Source organism: Gossypium arboreum, chromosome 4 (genome assembly GCF_025698485.1).
Source record: "Gossypium arboreum isolate Shixiya-1 chromosome 4, ASM2569848v2, whole genome shotgun sequence".
NCBI lineage: Eukaryota > Viridiplantae > Streptophyta > Magnoliopsida > Malvales > Malvaceae > Gossypium > Gossypium arboreum.
Genome location: NC_069073.1, coordinates 46,320,998 through 46,337,671, shown reverse-complemented (window position 1 = coordinate 46,337,671; position 16,674 = coordinate 46,320,998).

Below are 16,674 nucleotides of genomic sequence, written 5' to 3'. Positions count from 1 at the left end.
AAGAGTAATTTTCCCAATTTCTAAGTTTTTGGACAAAAATGGGCATGCATGGAAAATTTTGGAAGTTTAGTAAGGAAGGACATGGTAATAAAATCAATAAAAAGGGAAAAAGAAGGCAAAAATTAGCCATTCTTCTCCCTCTTGCTGTCTAAATTCCAAGGGACACCATAGCTAGGGTTTCTTCACTTTCCAAGCTCAATAGTAAGTGACTCCTAGCCCCATTTTTAATGTTCTTTGTATTTTTCAGATCCTTGTAACATGTTCTCTCCATTTTTACCCATACTTTAAGCTAGGGTTCATGTATGAAAAATGACCCATGTGTGACATATTTGTTCTTTGATGATTTATAGGGGAATATGAAAGTTAGATGTGTGTTAAACATTTTTTCTTAAGTGATTTTCATGGAAAATCCCTAAAAGGATTTTTTTTTGAAAAAGGTATAAAATATGTGGAAATGTGAAATAGAGAAAAATGTGGGTTAGTATCATTTTATAATAAATTTGGCTAGGCTTGGGTAACCAAGGAATTACATGTATTTCATTTTACGAGCATAGGGACTAAGTTGTAAAATTTTGAAATATTAGAGGCAAAATGGTCATTTTGCCCGGGGGTGAATTTTAGGTCCGAAATAAATAACATGAGATATTAATAATTTATTTTTACTGATATAAACCACAAGGAATCGATTCCGAAGATCAATCATGGAAAACGAAAGGTTTCAGAATAACTGAAATACGAAACCTAAGCAATTACCGGGTAAGTTCGTGTAACTCGAATGTAAACATGCATGAATTATAATAGTAATATTTATTGTATGACAACTCATGAAATATTAATGTTATGAGGAAATGTCCCGGTTGAATAAAAGGGATGTCTGATGGATTATTCGAAAAAGAAATAATGGTATAAAGGATCTATCCCGGACGTTTGATCCTATAGTCATCTAGCATCCCGAAGAATATGTGTGCTTTGATAGATTTAGCCCGGACGGGTAATCCAAATAGGATCTAAATTTAGCCTGGACTGGTAATTCATACTTGAACTTGTAGGAGTATATGTTATTTGAGGGATTTAGCCTGGACTGGTAATCCCGACATTACTCTGTGAGTTACATTGTGGGGGATTTAGCCTGGACTGGTAATCCCGCCATAAAAGTGAGGTTCGCAGGAGTGCGTATATAAGGATCACTTGCATGATTTGATGGTAGACGAGATATCCATCGAGATTCCAAGAAATTTAATGGGATTAAAATGTTAAATGGAAATAAACATGCTTGAATTAATGAGCTTATCTATGAAGGATGTTACATTGTACTGGCATGAGACTAACTTGATGGTTGAGTACATGTGATAGGAAATTTTACTGTGAATGTTTGGCTTGAATGTCTTATATGATTGCATGCTATAATACCGGTAAGTTTACTTTCCCATTATCCAGACTTGCTAAGCATGTTAATGCTTACCCCTTCTCATTTCCCTATTTTACAGAGCTTGTGGACTCGAGACGATTGGAGCATTGTCAACACTATCAACTTGTCTTGCTTTGGTATATAGATACTTTATTTTGTTTTAATGGCATGTATATGCTTTGGTTATTTTGTGATATGTGTCATTGGTTGGTCTATGTAAAGGCTTAAATGTTAAACTTATTCTTTTTGTATATGGCCATAAGACATGGCTCATTTTGATGTAGGCTATGACCTACTAATTGTGCTTGTTTGTGGTTAAATGTTCTTGTGATGATTAAATGTGGTATATTATAAATAGACATATGAAATGTGGCCAAATCGTTTGGGATGGTTAGGTCCTAATTGGCAATGAGTTATAACAATGAGCCAAGACTAAAAGTGTTTTTGAATGAGATGGAAATCCTAAATACAAAGAGGATAAATTAGCATGTACATAACCGATGAGATGAGGTTAACATGCAATAGACCATTTACAGTAGAACTTGGGCAAATTTAGGCCATGTTAAACATCATTGAGGTTCACGAATATGAGTGGTTATTGAGGGCGATCACTGGCTTCCAAAAAGGTCCACACAGATAGACACACGGGCATGTGTCTAGGCCGTGTGTGACACACGGTTAGCCTCACGGGCGTGTGGTATGGTCATGTGTTCCCTGCAACTAAAATTTTTAGGTCAGAATGCATGGTAGTAAACACATGTGTAGAGACATGACTGTGTGTCCCAACCATGTTGAGGACACGGCCTAGCACACGGGCGTATGTGTTGGCCATGTGTCCCTAAATGCATGATGACGTCATAAACAGAATGCTCGAGTTTTGGGGCATGGGTGACAACACGGATGTGTCTAGGCCGTGTGAAAGACACGGGCCAGGGACACGGGCATGTGCTCGGTCATGTGAAAACCTCTGTAGGCTCGAAATGAGAAATAAATTCAATTAATTCCACACTGGTAAGGGACACGGGCTTGTCCCAAAGCACACAGGCGTTTGCAATGCCTCCACACGGGCGTGTGAGGCTTAACCTAGGAAATTTTCCAAAAACTTTCTTAAGTTCTCGGTTTAGTCCCGGACCATTCTCAATGTATGTTTTGGAGCTCGTAGGCCCATAATTGGGACATTATGAAAATGTTTGATTGGTTTTAATTTTGAACGAAATTTTATAGCCCGAAATTTTCCCGAAATGTCATGTTCGTGCACAGTAATGCCCTGTACCTTACCCCGATCTCGGGTACAGGTAAGGGGTGTTACACAAGTTTCCCTAGATCATATAGGGATTTTTAGCTTGTAACATTATGAAGCTTTGGACAGGTATGGAATTCAAGAAAAGTAAGAATCAAAATGGTTTCAAGCACAAAAATAGTTTAGCACGTCATATTGTTCCCTATTTTCCCCTCTTAGTGGCCCTTACCTGCTTACCGTCTTATTTCTCCTTCTCTCAGTCACAGCATAATATGGTAACTATAGCTAGCTCATGAGTTTTTGTGCACTAATGAACGAGTTTTTCTACTTTGGAGACTTTGTCACTTCTTTTCTTTTTCACTTTATCTCACTCATAATGCTTTTGACTTTTCAAATACTTTTCTTACTCGTTTTAATTTTCTTTTTGAATTTTCTTTTTTTTTACACATATTGGCAAACCTATAATTACTATATCACACTAATTCTTCCTATTTCACTCTATTTCTACAAAATCTGTCGTACAATAACTACTTAACCCTCAGTATGTATGGCTAGACATCTATAGTTGTGCAGTTCAAGACTAAAGAAAAATGGTAAGTACAAATTGATATTTTAGATCAGATTTGTATGAAGGTTCATCAAAAAGTGTTTTCTGGCCTAAAATAGGTATTAAGGATAAATAAACAGGGTTAGCTTTTTGGCTCTAGGTGTTTACCAAACATGCATTAACTCATCCTTAGGTATCTCAATATTCACAGATTTAATCAATCAAATAATCACGAATTTAACCATTTATCATACATACTAGCATATTTGTTTCCCTATGTTCTCTATATCATCTACTATGTTCAATTACTCAATGTCTATTTATAATGTAATATATAGAACTTAATAGTCTAATAATCAAAATTTTAAAATCATTCACTATCATGCCAAATTTACAAAAAAACATAATCAACCTATACACATGCTCTTAACCAGTTATTTGTATTTCTACAAGATCAAGCACACATTTGACAATAAAAATTAAAGAAAAGCATGAAAATTAAAATTAAATTTCCTATGTTACCCCCAACAATAGCATATTGTCCCTAATGTGCACCACTATAGATAAGGAAAGAAGTTACTTAATTGATCGTGACATTATTATATTCTAATGGTGGGTGCTTCTTTTCTTTATTCGTTACAAGCTCATAAATATCGTGCTTCTTTAATGTGAGGTTCCTACATAGAAAACTTGAAACAATAAAGAAAACTTGGAACAACAAAGAAAACGAATATATACAAAAATCTACTGTTAACCTACACCTAAAATAAAAATTGTCCAAAATTAATTACAATCCAAAAATAAAAATAAAAAGTTCTGTCAATCATCCTTCTTCTCGAAATCAATCTCATTACCTTCCTCTTCAACTTTGCCATATTCGCTATCCTCCCTTTCGTCACTTCCTTGCTCTTCTACTTTATGATGGAATGCATTAGACCAAACATGTCTGGCAGATAATTTTGTACTATCATATTGTTTTACTGCTCAAATTCTTGAAGAACTAGGCTCGTTTCTTGCATCCATCTTATCATCCATCCCATTTTTGGAAAGCTACTCTCACCAAAATATTTTTTTAGATCTCAATTTTGCTTTTCATTTAAGCATGGTCAGGATGTTCCTCTTTTCTTTCTAGTGCTTGTTCCAATCCCTTATTTGTTTTTGTTGAAGCGTCATATATTACATGTGTAGTGTATCCCCTATGATACTTTTGGATAACTTCATGAACCGTTCAGTAGTTTTCATTGGAACATCAGCTCTTTTGCACAAGGCTGTCACTAAGTAGGGGAAGAAGACCCCAACTTTCTGGCCACTGACACTCCATTTCATATAGTGATAGATCTATGTCCCAATGCATACATGTTTCTTCTGCAAAATAGCATATAAGAAAATCACTTGAAAAGTATTGACATTAAAGCCATTGAAGTAGTAGCAACTCGAATACATAATAATTGTGTCCCACTTTTGCGATCAAAAACATAATTGCTTGATTAAAGAACATGAGAATATCAGTACCAAGGCGATATTTCCACTCACCCCTACCTTCCGCTAAATAATTTATAACTTTATCCATATTAATATCTCTAAAATATCTTAAATCACATCATTTTTGCAATATCGAGCATTCTAAAATTCACAAATAACTCGAAGGGTAACTTGTAACTTTTTCCCTTGTATTGATATCATTTCCCATGTGGCACCGATTGGTCTCCTAGACACCTACTCCCTAAATGATGCATAAAAATCTTGTTCCACGGGGACCATAACAAAGTTTTCAGGGGTTACACAGAAACTTTCCCACATATGATATTGAACCAGCGACCATATGTACTTACAAAGAATCATCGGCAACTCAAATCCTTGTTCTTGGATAAACGTCTTTCCTTGAAGTTTGAAAAAGCATTTTTTGACGTTTTGATTTGGAAATGTTGAGGGGTTTGTGGCTGTCAATGGTTCGAGTTCATTTGTTCTGCTAGGTTTTTTTTTGGAGGCATTTTCAATAAATTTTCTAACTAAAGAGACTAACTTAATGTCAAACAATATATTTCTGATGCAACAGTAAAAGTTTTAATTGGAACCTTTAACCTTGACTTGAAAGTTCATCTATCCTTTTGAGGATTTTTCCAATTTCCTTTGTGGATGTAGATCTTTTTATCCTGCTCTTGGTACATACAATGAGAGAAAGAAGATTATAGCAAAAATTAATGAAAAGGGAGTAGAAAATAGATTTTAAAGTTTAGGCAGTTGGGTTACACGATGGGTCAGGTCCTGCAAAAAATTGCAACAATGTCGCACACAGGAGCTCCATGTCTCGACATCGGGGTTCGATGTCGTGAAACACCTTGAAATTTTTAATTTTGGGGTATATTGACTTCAATGTCGCAACATAAAGGTGTTGTGTCACGACATCAAGCTAAATTCTAAATTGTTTGATTTCTTGAATCAGTGAGTGTTATTGTGTAATGTTGGGGTTTGTGCAAGTGTACACAGTCGTTATCAAGTAATTATCGAGTTATCATCTCCACAGGGATTGTATTTGTACTAAGTCACTTAATTTGTAAAATTATATTAACAATTTGGTAAATAAAAAACACAATTCAGTTGAGAAGTGATGATTAAAATATATTAGACCAAATGCAATGATCCCTAATGCAAATTAACCTAAGTACGTAAACTATATGAATGAAATAGATTTTAGCAAAATTAAACACAATTTGCAATAATTATAACATAAATAAACTAGGACAATTACTTTAATTAAACTCAATTTATTATCAACATGCTTAATAATATTCGGAAAACCATTCCATGGAAACTCGATCTTTGATGAGTTTGGAAACCATGTTAGGTCCTTTCGGAGTCCTTTACTTAGTAAATACGCATTTTACTGATCCTTATTTACTAAGAGTTTCTTAGTATTAGTGCGAGGTAACAGGGACATGTTAGGTTTGAAACAGTTTAATCACACAAATCTAAAAACTATGCAAATAACAGAGCCTGGTTAGGGTTGTTATGCAACCTACAATTTAATCGGGCTAGGATTTAAATTGGGCATGCACATTTCAATTATGCGTCCACTAGCTGTCGTCTGGTTAGGATCGCTCAGCTAATTCAGGTGCATTTCGACCACGTATGAATGAAATACAAACTTGATTTTAATTGAAAATATGATTGATTGAAGCATAAACGTTATAAGCATGAATCTAATAAATATTATTTAATCAAAGTAATCATCCTAGCTTAAATAAAATTAAGCTAACATTGTTGTAAACAAGAACAAAGAACACATAGCAAACATCTTTAAATTCAATTAAAGAAAAGAAAGATTAAACCCAATTCAAAGTGGTTGTCACCCAAGACTCTGACTGATGAGGCTCTTTTGGTCCTTTGCTCCTTTGCTGATGGCTCTCCAAGGGTTCTTTAAGAGGCTCAAATGCTAAAATCTTTGTGAAATGATGATGATAGGCGTGGAGAGAAAAGAAGAATGCTAAGAGAATTTAGAGAGGAGAGAATGATGAATGATGAGGGATGAGGGATTATTTATAGGTGAGGAGAGGGGGATAGTTTACTAAAAATAGGAATTTTCATCTTTTGAAGCATCTTCCACGGGTGGCCGGCCATAAATGGAGGAAGTTGATCTAATTTTTGCTTGATTTTTGGTCAATTTGATTGCCACAACAACTCAGGACTGAAACTCGGTCAAGTGCAAATCTTCAGGTAAATCTCTAATTTCTTCAACTCTTCAAGGACCTTGAGCAATTAAACCAAAAAGTGGTTTATGGAAAGCCATGTGCAGCCGAATTTTGGGTTGACTTGGTCCCCAATTTGGATGGTTTTGTAATCCAACAAAGCTATCAGACCTGTCCAGAATAAATCAACAATTTAGAGGACCAAATAATAAAATTTATCCAATTTAATTAATTAATTTAAAACCCAAATTATTAATGAAATATTTTAAAATGAATTATTAAATATAATTTTATATTTTATTATTTAATTTAATCATGCATGGCCCACTTTATGTCTTAAAAATATAATATATTCAAATTAATATAAAATAAACCATTTATTGTATGAAAATTATATAATAAAGCATAAAATCACGTTTTAATAATTTCTATGTCCTAATTTCATATTTTCACATTTCATTAATTTACTAAAAATTACTTAGTTTTAACAATAATTTTAATTAAAAAGGTGATAAATTACATAGGAAAAATCCTATATATTTTTTCGTTTACATATTGCGAACGCAGAGTTTCCATGTCGAAACACTGACTCAGTTTGGCACTTTTTGAATTTCAAAATGTTTAGGATCATAAAACCTATTTCTAAATAATTTAAAGAGCATTAAATTCTACTATAAATAAGTCCTAATGTACTTCCTCCCCATGCTTTAGAGTAGACATTGCCCTTACTTGTAAAATAATTAATGTGCGAATAAAAAAACTTCCCTGAGAAGGTCGAACCCTTATTGATGTATTGACATCGGGATTTGTTTGCTCCAAGCAGACAGGAAATACCTATAAGAAAATACTATGACAAGAAATATGAAATTTGTAATATAATATAAAAGAAAAGAAATTAATAAATAAAATAAACACTAAAGTAATAGCATAAACGAAACAAAATTTAAAATAAGAAAACGAAGTTCTTTAAAAATTGGGACGATCTGTGTTGCAACCATAGAAGAACTTCCAGCTGGTTCTTGACACTTTGATTCGTAGTTGATTCCATTGTCAATGGATATGAACCAGCCTCTCCAATCGATTCCAATGATCTTGTCTTGTTTTTGACTGACACAACATCTACATTACAAGTAATTTGGTACCAAATCTGAGCCAACCCCAAATCATTTTTCGGGATATTATTGCCTCAAGCTTCCTCCCTTCTATATTGCAGGAAGTTTTGGTTGCTCGAGCCTTGCTACCATTATCGAATGAGAATGAATCAAACTACCCAACTTCTTCAGTTGGCACCTTCTTTGCTATGGCCAGAAAGTGTATTGGCTCTTCTACACTTTCATTCACTATCGGTTTAAGCTCCACGTTAGTGGCTAGTTCATATGTCACTTCTACCTTTACATTTAGATATGTTGCTATGTTAATTGGATCAGAGACCACTTCAACTATGTTCAACTCATCCTCATGGTCTTCAATTACAAGGTCAAGTTGAATCTTACCATGAATCTCATCATGATTATCAATAATATAAGGGTTCTCATGATTCGAGTTGTGAATGCTAAACATGTCCTATTTCCTTGGAGGAGGTACTTCAGATATTTCTCACATCATTTTCATCATTTGTGTCATTGTAACACCCCCACACCCGAAACCGTCACCGGAGTCAAGCTTGAGGTGTTACTAAACTTATCTTACCTTTTAAACAACTCTAAACTACTTATTTTAATTTTCGGAATAAACTATTTTTCTGCGTCTTGGTTGCTTAAAAATTCATTTCTCGAGCTTCAAAACTCAAAATTAAGATCCGTAATTTTTTCCTGAAACTAGACTCATATATCAATCTACTAATTTTTTTATAGAATTTTTGACTTAGCTAATTAGTACAGTTTATTAGTTAAAGTTACCCCTGTTTCAGAATTCGACTGCACTGGCCTCTACTTACTACGAACCACTTTTCTCTCTGTACAAAAATCATATGACTGTAACGTTTGTTTCTATTAAAACTAGATTCAATAAGGATTCTAACCATATAAAGTAAAACACCTAATTATTTTTGTAAACTTTATGGTGAATTTCTAATGTTGGAACAGGGGATCCAGAAATTACTCTGGCCTTATTTCACCAAAACTCAGATACCCTATAAAATACAAAACCTTTACCTGTTTTGCTTATTCCATATGAAAATAGACACAACAAGATTTAATTTAATATATTATTCACCATCAGCCCATGTCTCTACAATTTCTTGTGATTTTTCAAAATCCCGTTATTTCTGATACTTGAATCTGTTTTTAAGTTACTTTCACATTTTTCTTAGTTTTCATGTGATAGTTACTACTTAATCATACATACTATTAAACATGTATATCATCAGCCACTCTATTAGCTAATCACTAGAAAGTATTTACACATCATTCATTGATCATATCATATCAAAAGAAACCAAGTTCCTATACATGCCATACACAAAACGAAACGTCTAACTATACCAATGTGATTTCTTCGATAGTGTGATCAAGTCTCCGACGTTTCCCTCGATCTCCGAGTGGCTTGATAAAAACTATAAGAAAAAGAAAATAAAGAGAGTAAGCACTAGGCTTTGTAAGCTTACAAGCAAATAAATTACAACATTCAACATAATGAATAATTATACATAATGTCACCTAGCCTCATAAGCTTTCTTTACTTCTCATTTTCTACCTTCTTCTTTACTCACTTACCTTCTTTCTTACCTGACCTTTCACTATTCATAAATATAATCTACCTTCCCTTTTGCTGATAATTCACTGTAATTTAATGTGTACAATGACCTGTTGAACCACTCGGAATACTAAGGATACTAGGGTCGTTCCTGTCTATCAATATCCTGCCAATGCCATGTCTTCGACATGGACTTACATGAATTATTCCTATCTCCAATGCCATATATATATATATATATATAATATGGGCTTACATGGCTCATTCCTTTCTCCAAAGCCATATAACTGATATGGACTTACATGGCTCATTTTTGTCCTGTCCTGTCTTGTCAACCCTAATATCCTAACATTCCTAAGGTTCAAACGGGGCTTCCTAATGCTTTTTCTCTCGTCACTTACCTTTAATCCAACTTTAAATATTCAAAGAAAATAAGTATATAAATGCTGAAATTGACAATAATAATGTAAAATAAAATAATATTGTATTTATTTATCAAACTTACCTCGATACAAAATGTGACTAAACTTTACAATTTAGTCCTTTACTTTTTCTTTTCCATGATCTACTCCAATTTCGCTCTTCTTGATCTATAATAGCAAATTTAACTTATTTAATATTCACATTTATCAAAACAGTCCTTGACCCAAACTTTGGCAAAATTACATTTTTGCCCCTAAACTTTCACATATTTGCACTTTTTTCCCAAGGCTCGTAATTTAAACTTCATCCTATTTTCTTATGTTTTATGACATGCTGATCATTTTTCCCTTCTATGACAACATCAAATTCACACTCTAACATGTACTTATGACTATTAGGTATTTTTACCGATTAAGCCCTTTTACTCGTTTTCACTTAAAACCAAGTAGCACAAGTTCTCTAACATAATTTAAAACCTCATATTCTATCATAAAACATCAAAATAAACACTTTCCACCTATGGGTATTTTTCCAAATATGAACCCTAACTTAAATTATTGCTAGCATAAGCTTTATCGAGCTCTAGGATCATGCAAACGTAAAGAACATTAAAAGCGGGCTTGGAATCACTTACTATGGAGCTTGAAAGCTTGACACAAACCCTAGCTATGGAGAACCCTTGATATTTCGTGCTAATGAAGAAGATGATGAATTTTGTGTTATTTTTCCCTTTTTATTTCATTTAATATCCAAATGACCAAAATGCCCTTCCTTATTAAACTTTCAAAAATTCCATCCATGTCCTATTTTGTCCATGAACTTAGAAATTGGTCAAATTGTTATTTAAACCCTCCTAATTAATATTGCAAAGCAATTTCATACTAAAAACTTCTAGAATGCAAGTTTTACAAATTATTCGATTTAGTCCCTAATCTCAACTTAAGCACTTTATGCATAGAATTTCATCACGAAATTTTCACACAATCATGCAATCATATCATGAACCTGAAAATAATAATAAAATAAATTTTTCTACCTCAGATTTGTGGTTTTGAAACCACTATTCCGTTTAGGCCCTATTTCGGGATGTTACAGTCATCATGTCTAACATGTTTTATAATACCTCATAATTGGCCCTCTTGTTAGTTTTACGTGAAGACATTTTATACAAATCATAGGTAAGCTTGTCTTAATATTCGAGCATGTCATGATCTTCTTCATGTGCCTCATATGAAATACCAGTGAACTCTTGTAGATGTTTAACTATATCAGCACCTTAGTCATCACTCCACTGGTGCGTTGAGGCTTCGTTTTCACGTTGTCTCAGCTTTATCATGAATAATTTTTTATTTTCCATAACCTCACATTCTTCATATACTCCCTCCTCATATATTTCATCACAAAAGATCATCTTATCGTTAAACCACATCTAATCAGTTTCATCTATGTTTAAATGATTTTTTCAAGTACTCTCTATGGATCAGTGAATGACTAAATAAGTGTTCCTCTCCTCTAAGGCATATACTGTGACTAGCAAAGACAAGGAGTTAGTAAAATAAATTAATAAAAATAAGAATACAAATCATATCTGTAATTTAAAAATTTTCTAATTACTCTATTAAATGCAAAAATTAAAATCAATTTAGTAACATTGCCTCCCCAGCAACAGCACCAACAACTTCACCGCCTTCGGACGTACTAACATCCAAAGTATGAATACTACAAAAAAAGATAAAGAATTGAAGCGATGTCCGTAAGTATACGAGTCAGGTTATAATTTAGTTTACAACAAAGTAGGTAAGTACTTCGAGGATCGTACCCAAGGGAGGCGAGTACAAAACTAATGTTAACCTAAACTCAAATAAAATTAATTAGTTTAAATAAATTATAGTACGATGAAACGTAAAGAAGAAGTTTTGGATTTTTATAAATGAAGACATAAAATATGCATAAATAAAGTAGACTTCGGAAAACTTTACATATAAACTTAACTGAACCTAAACATGGGTGATTAGCTCGTTTTGGTGATTATAACTAATTCCTATTCCAAGTTTCTATTCAATCAACTAGTACTTACCCTAGTAGGATCTATTGATCTTCCCCTAAACTAACGAGTGACAAATAACTACTTATCTCTCGATCTCACAATCCAGAATAGTACAGGGCTGAGGTGTTCATGGATAAGTCATACCAATTTTGGGTTAATTCACACCTAAATGACTTCCTCGGGTTGTCAAGCCTAGGATTTAAGTTCTCCCTTTTCCCAAAAAACTGATCTGCTAAGAAAATCTTACATAAATATTAGTTAATCACACCTCCACTTGCTAATCCCATAAGAGGATTAGTTCCTCATGGAATCTATAAACATCACAAACTTGACAATAAAGATAGGCATGAAGAATAAATCAAGATTAGAGTGTTTAGAGAATCATGTTTTTATTTGATTGAAGTACAATAATCTTCTAAAATTTGATTGCATTTACAAAGCAAGTTCTCCGAAGAACGCAAATCGAACAGAACTAAAAAGAAATCTAAACCCTAGAATGTTGTAAGAAATCTAAGCCTATTTCTTAAGACCAAAAACTAAATTATAGGGAAGAATTAAGAATATCTACAGTTCTCCCCCAATCAATGTTTAAGAGCCTATTTATAGAGTTAGGATTGTTGTCATCCTCAAGCCTAGGTCAGTTGATGCTTTCGTGTTTAAATTTTGATTGTGTGAACCAAAACGCCCCTAGCTCATAAGTACTTCTCGTACAAGACTGATGTCGCGACACCGTCGTGCTTTTGTCGCAACACCGTCGTACTTTTGTCGCGACATCGAAGGCAGTATGCTCAGATTTAGGGTAGCTTGAAGGGTGTGTCGCAACACCAAAGGCAATCTCGAAGTTCTTGCATTCTGCTCCCTATGTTGCAGCATCAAACTCCCCATGTTGCAACACAGTGACCATTATTGAGTTTTATGCCCTTGTATGTTCTCCTGCTCACTCATTAAGTACACTAGCTCACCTTTAGGACTTATTCGGTCCCTGAGGTCAATAAAAAACTCAAATTACATTTTTTATTGAATTCAAACTAAACCACAAAAACATAATTGGAAAATAATGAAAATTCTTATATTCAAGCTCCCAATGTGTGAAAACTAGTTTAATCTGCTACACCAAATTACGGCAGACAATGCACAAACGAAAATAGCCTCGACATATTTGGGCAGCACGTCAACCTATGTCGTGCCACACCATGTCTAGGGTGAGACATGACACACAATTTTTGCCTTGTGTCATTCGTTTTATGTTTTAATATCTCGAAAAGCTTATCCATCACTCGTCCCTTACTTCCACGTCAATTGGGAATTTAATCTTCATCCTACACACTCAATTAAACATATTACACAACCAAACGCACGTGTCGTCCTATTAGGTCACAGCACTTATAGAATGTGTTAAAAAACACTTATTTTATCAATATTTAAACCTAAAGCATAAGTATCGAAAAAGAAATATAAAATCCTAAATTTCCTAAAAGACAAGCACCTTAAATGCGAAATTGACCTGAATTAACTACTACATTTGATGGTAGGTCAAGGTGTTACAATAGACATAAACGTGACTAATTGTACTGGCAGTAAATCAGACAGGACCTAAATAGAATAGATCTTAAATCCACTTATATATTTATTCACTTGTGACGTTCATAGTATGGCATCCCTTAATCGTGAGTGGATGATGGACTATGTATGTGTGACCTGTATAATTTGATATAGATAAGAACCCGAAAGTTGGTGCGTGCTTACTTTACTTGACAGCAAGTAGGTCAAATATCTGTCAGAATGTAGGTTTGTGTGTTCATTACCAAGGTAATCCGAATGAGTCACATCTCAAAGCGACAAAACAGATTGTTAAATACATCAAAGGTACAATCGACTATGGGTTATGGTACCAAAGACATAAGTATGGCACAGTTATGTATTGTGACGAGAATTTGGTTGAAACTATAAATGACCGTAAAAGTACCTCTTTCGAGTGTTTCTTTTTAAGTAATAATTTGGTGTCATGGCATAGCAAAAAATAGAATTATATTACTCTTTCAATAGCCGAAGCTAAATATATCGTGGAAAGAAGTTGTTGCACTCAACTTATTTAATGAAGCAGATGCTCCAAGATTATAATGTCCCAACTCATTTCTAACGATTTATTATGATAATACTAACACAATCAAAATATCCAAAAATCACATGTTGCATTCTTGCACAAAACATATTGGCATTGGTCATCATTTTATCCAAGAGTTAGTTGAAAATAAAATAGTTGAGTTGAAATATATTTTGACAGAAAAACAGCTTGCAAACATTTTTTTTAAAGAGTCTCGACGCAACTTGAGCTTTAGAGGCTCTTTTGGGCTATGCCGCATATAAGATTTTATTTTTATTATTTTTATTTTCCTTCCTTCCAAATTTTCCACAGATGATATATTTTGGGAAGGAATTTTGTTTACATTTAAACTTTTTCTTCTTTTTTTAAGGTTTGCATTGAAAGAGGTATTTTGCTACTCAACTAGCATCTTTTAAAAGTTGGGTGCCTCACTCTCATTTAACTATTGGTATTCCATCATTACTATCATCTTTCTCTTTCTTTGTTTTGTTTTCAAGGAAAGAGTGATGATGACTACTCGAAAGAAATTGAGTGGGACATCGAATTCGCCGATCGAGATTGCCGATGAGCCACAGAAAGAAGATGAAACCTCATTGCCTCCTTCCTCAACTGATGTTCTCAGGAAAATTGATGAAATTCTTTATTACATCCACCAGACTTTTGGTGTTCCAAAAGAAGCAAATATGTAACAACCCAATTTTTAGTGGTATCAAAAATGGTGGTTTCGAAACCTCGTTTTCTTTTTAGCGATTCAATAAATAACATTATTTAACATTTATGAGTTTATTTCAATGCTATATGGAATTTCAATCTAGAAATTTTACTAAACGGTTAGTAGTTAAGGTGCAGATATTTTGACCCTAAAGTCAATGGTGTCAGAAAATGAGGTATTGAGGCTTTGTTTTTATAAAGCAAACTCATAAATATTTTTATTAAATATTTAAGGAGTTATTGTATAAGTGAATTGAATTTTAGTTTAGTAATTTTGTTGAATTCGTGGTTAATTAAGGTACAATGACTAAATCGTAAAAATCGCAAAAATTAATCGCTAATGAATATTTTTTAGCTAAAAGGCTTAAATAGAATTGGTTTAGGGATTTATGTGGCAAATAGGCCATATTTCATTGCACTGGACAGTAAGTGCTAGTTTCTAATTAATTATATGTTAATAATTTTGTAGTAATTAAATAAATATATATGTTAAAACATTAGTAAAATAAAAAAAAGGCATCACCTTCTTCATTTTCTTTTCTCCCGAATTTTCCATTGCCAAATCTTGAAGAATTCAACCAAGCTTCTCTTCGTTGCATGGTATGTAAACCAGGCTTATTTTTTTTGTAAATTTTATGTTTTTTAGATCATTGTAGCTTAATATAGCTACCTCAGGTACTAAATTGCAAAACTGTTAAAGTTTTGGAATGTTGCAATTGATGATTTTTTATGTTACTGGTAGATTTGTAAGCTAAGAAATGATCTAAGACTAATTTGTAAAATGGTTTTTGTCAGTTGAGTTTAAGGACTAAAATGTAATAATGCTGAAATTTACATCAAAATTTTAAAACTTTTTTATTCTATAGGGTTATAAAATGATAAAATTGAAATCGGACAGTAAAACATGGCTTAAATGTGAAAGATGTGAAAGTTTTAGTTTAGGAACTAAATTGAATAAAATATGAAACTTTAGGTAAATTGTGTAAAATGAAATTAAAAGGTCATATACTCTTCATTGAGTGTTTATAAGGTATTTGGAATTGATAATGTGAAACTAATCATCATATAAATCAAGAGTTGGATCGATCAAAGAATAATCAGGAAAAAGGAAAATTGATGAATAATCCCTACAATTCAACTCGCTAGTTGAATATATTAGGTAAGTTCATATTGTATGTGTATGTTTTAGTGGATAATCATTTGTGTTGTAAATGTTTGTATGTATAATATATTTTTAATTACTTGTTAAATGATACAAAATGTGAATTTTGAACTAAATTGTAAAGTTATGCGTATGTGATAATTATAAATCATGTGGAATTTTGAATTGATATGATCTGTTATGACATATTTTTTGATTTATGAAAATGCTACGGCAATGTAAATGTTTTGAATTCTATAGAAATGCTCATTTTAACTTAGTAAACGATTAGGATACAATTGGCATGCCAATAGGGTTAGTTGCACGTTTGTACGAGTTTAGACTTAGGTGCCTCTATCTGCACTTCAATGCCTCTGTTTGCATTACGGTGAATATGTATAGAATTATGATGCTCTCTGGTGTGATGTAGATACCCAACAATCCAAACCTTTTTGCTAATGTTCATCGACTATTCTGATTAAGTAAAATAAATGAATTATTCGATTGTATGCTTTAGACTTGAACAAATGGACAGAATTGAATGAAATGAAAATTTTAAATATTTTGCTATATAGTATTATGATGGACTGACTTACCTCTTGTGAAATGTTATGTCAGATTTTGAAAATATCATGTAAATTGATTATATTTACGTATTTTTTTTATTCCAAGG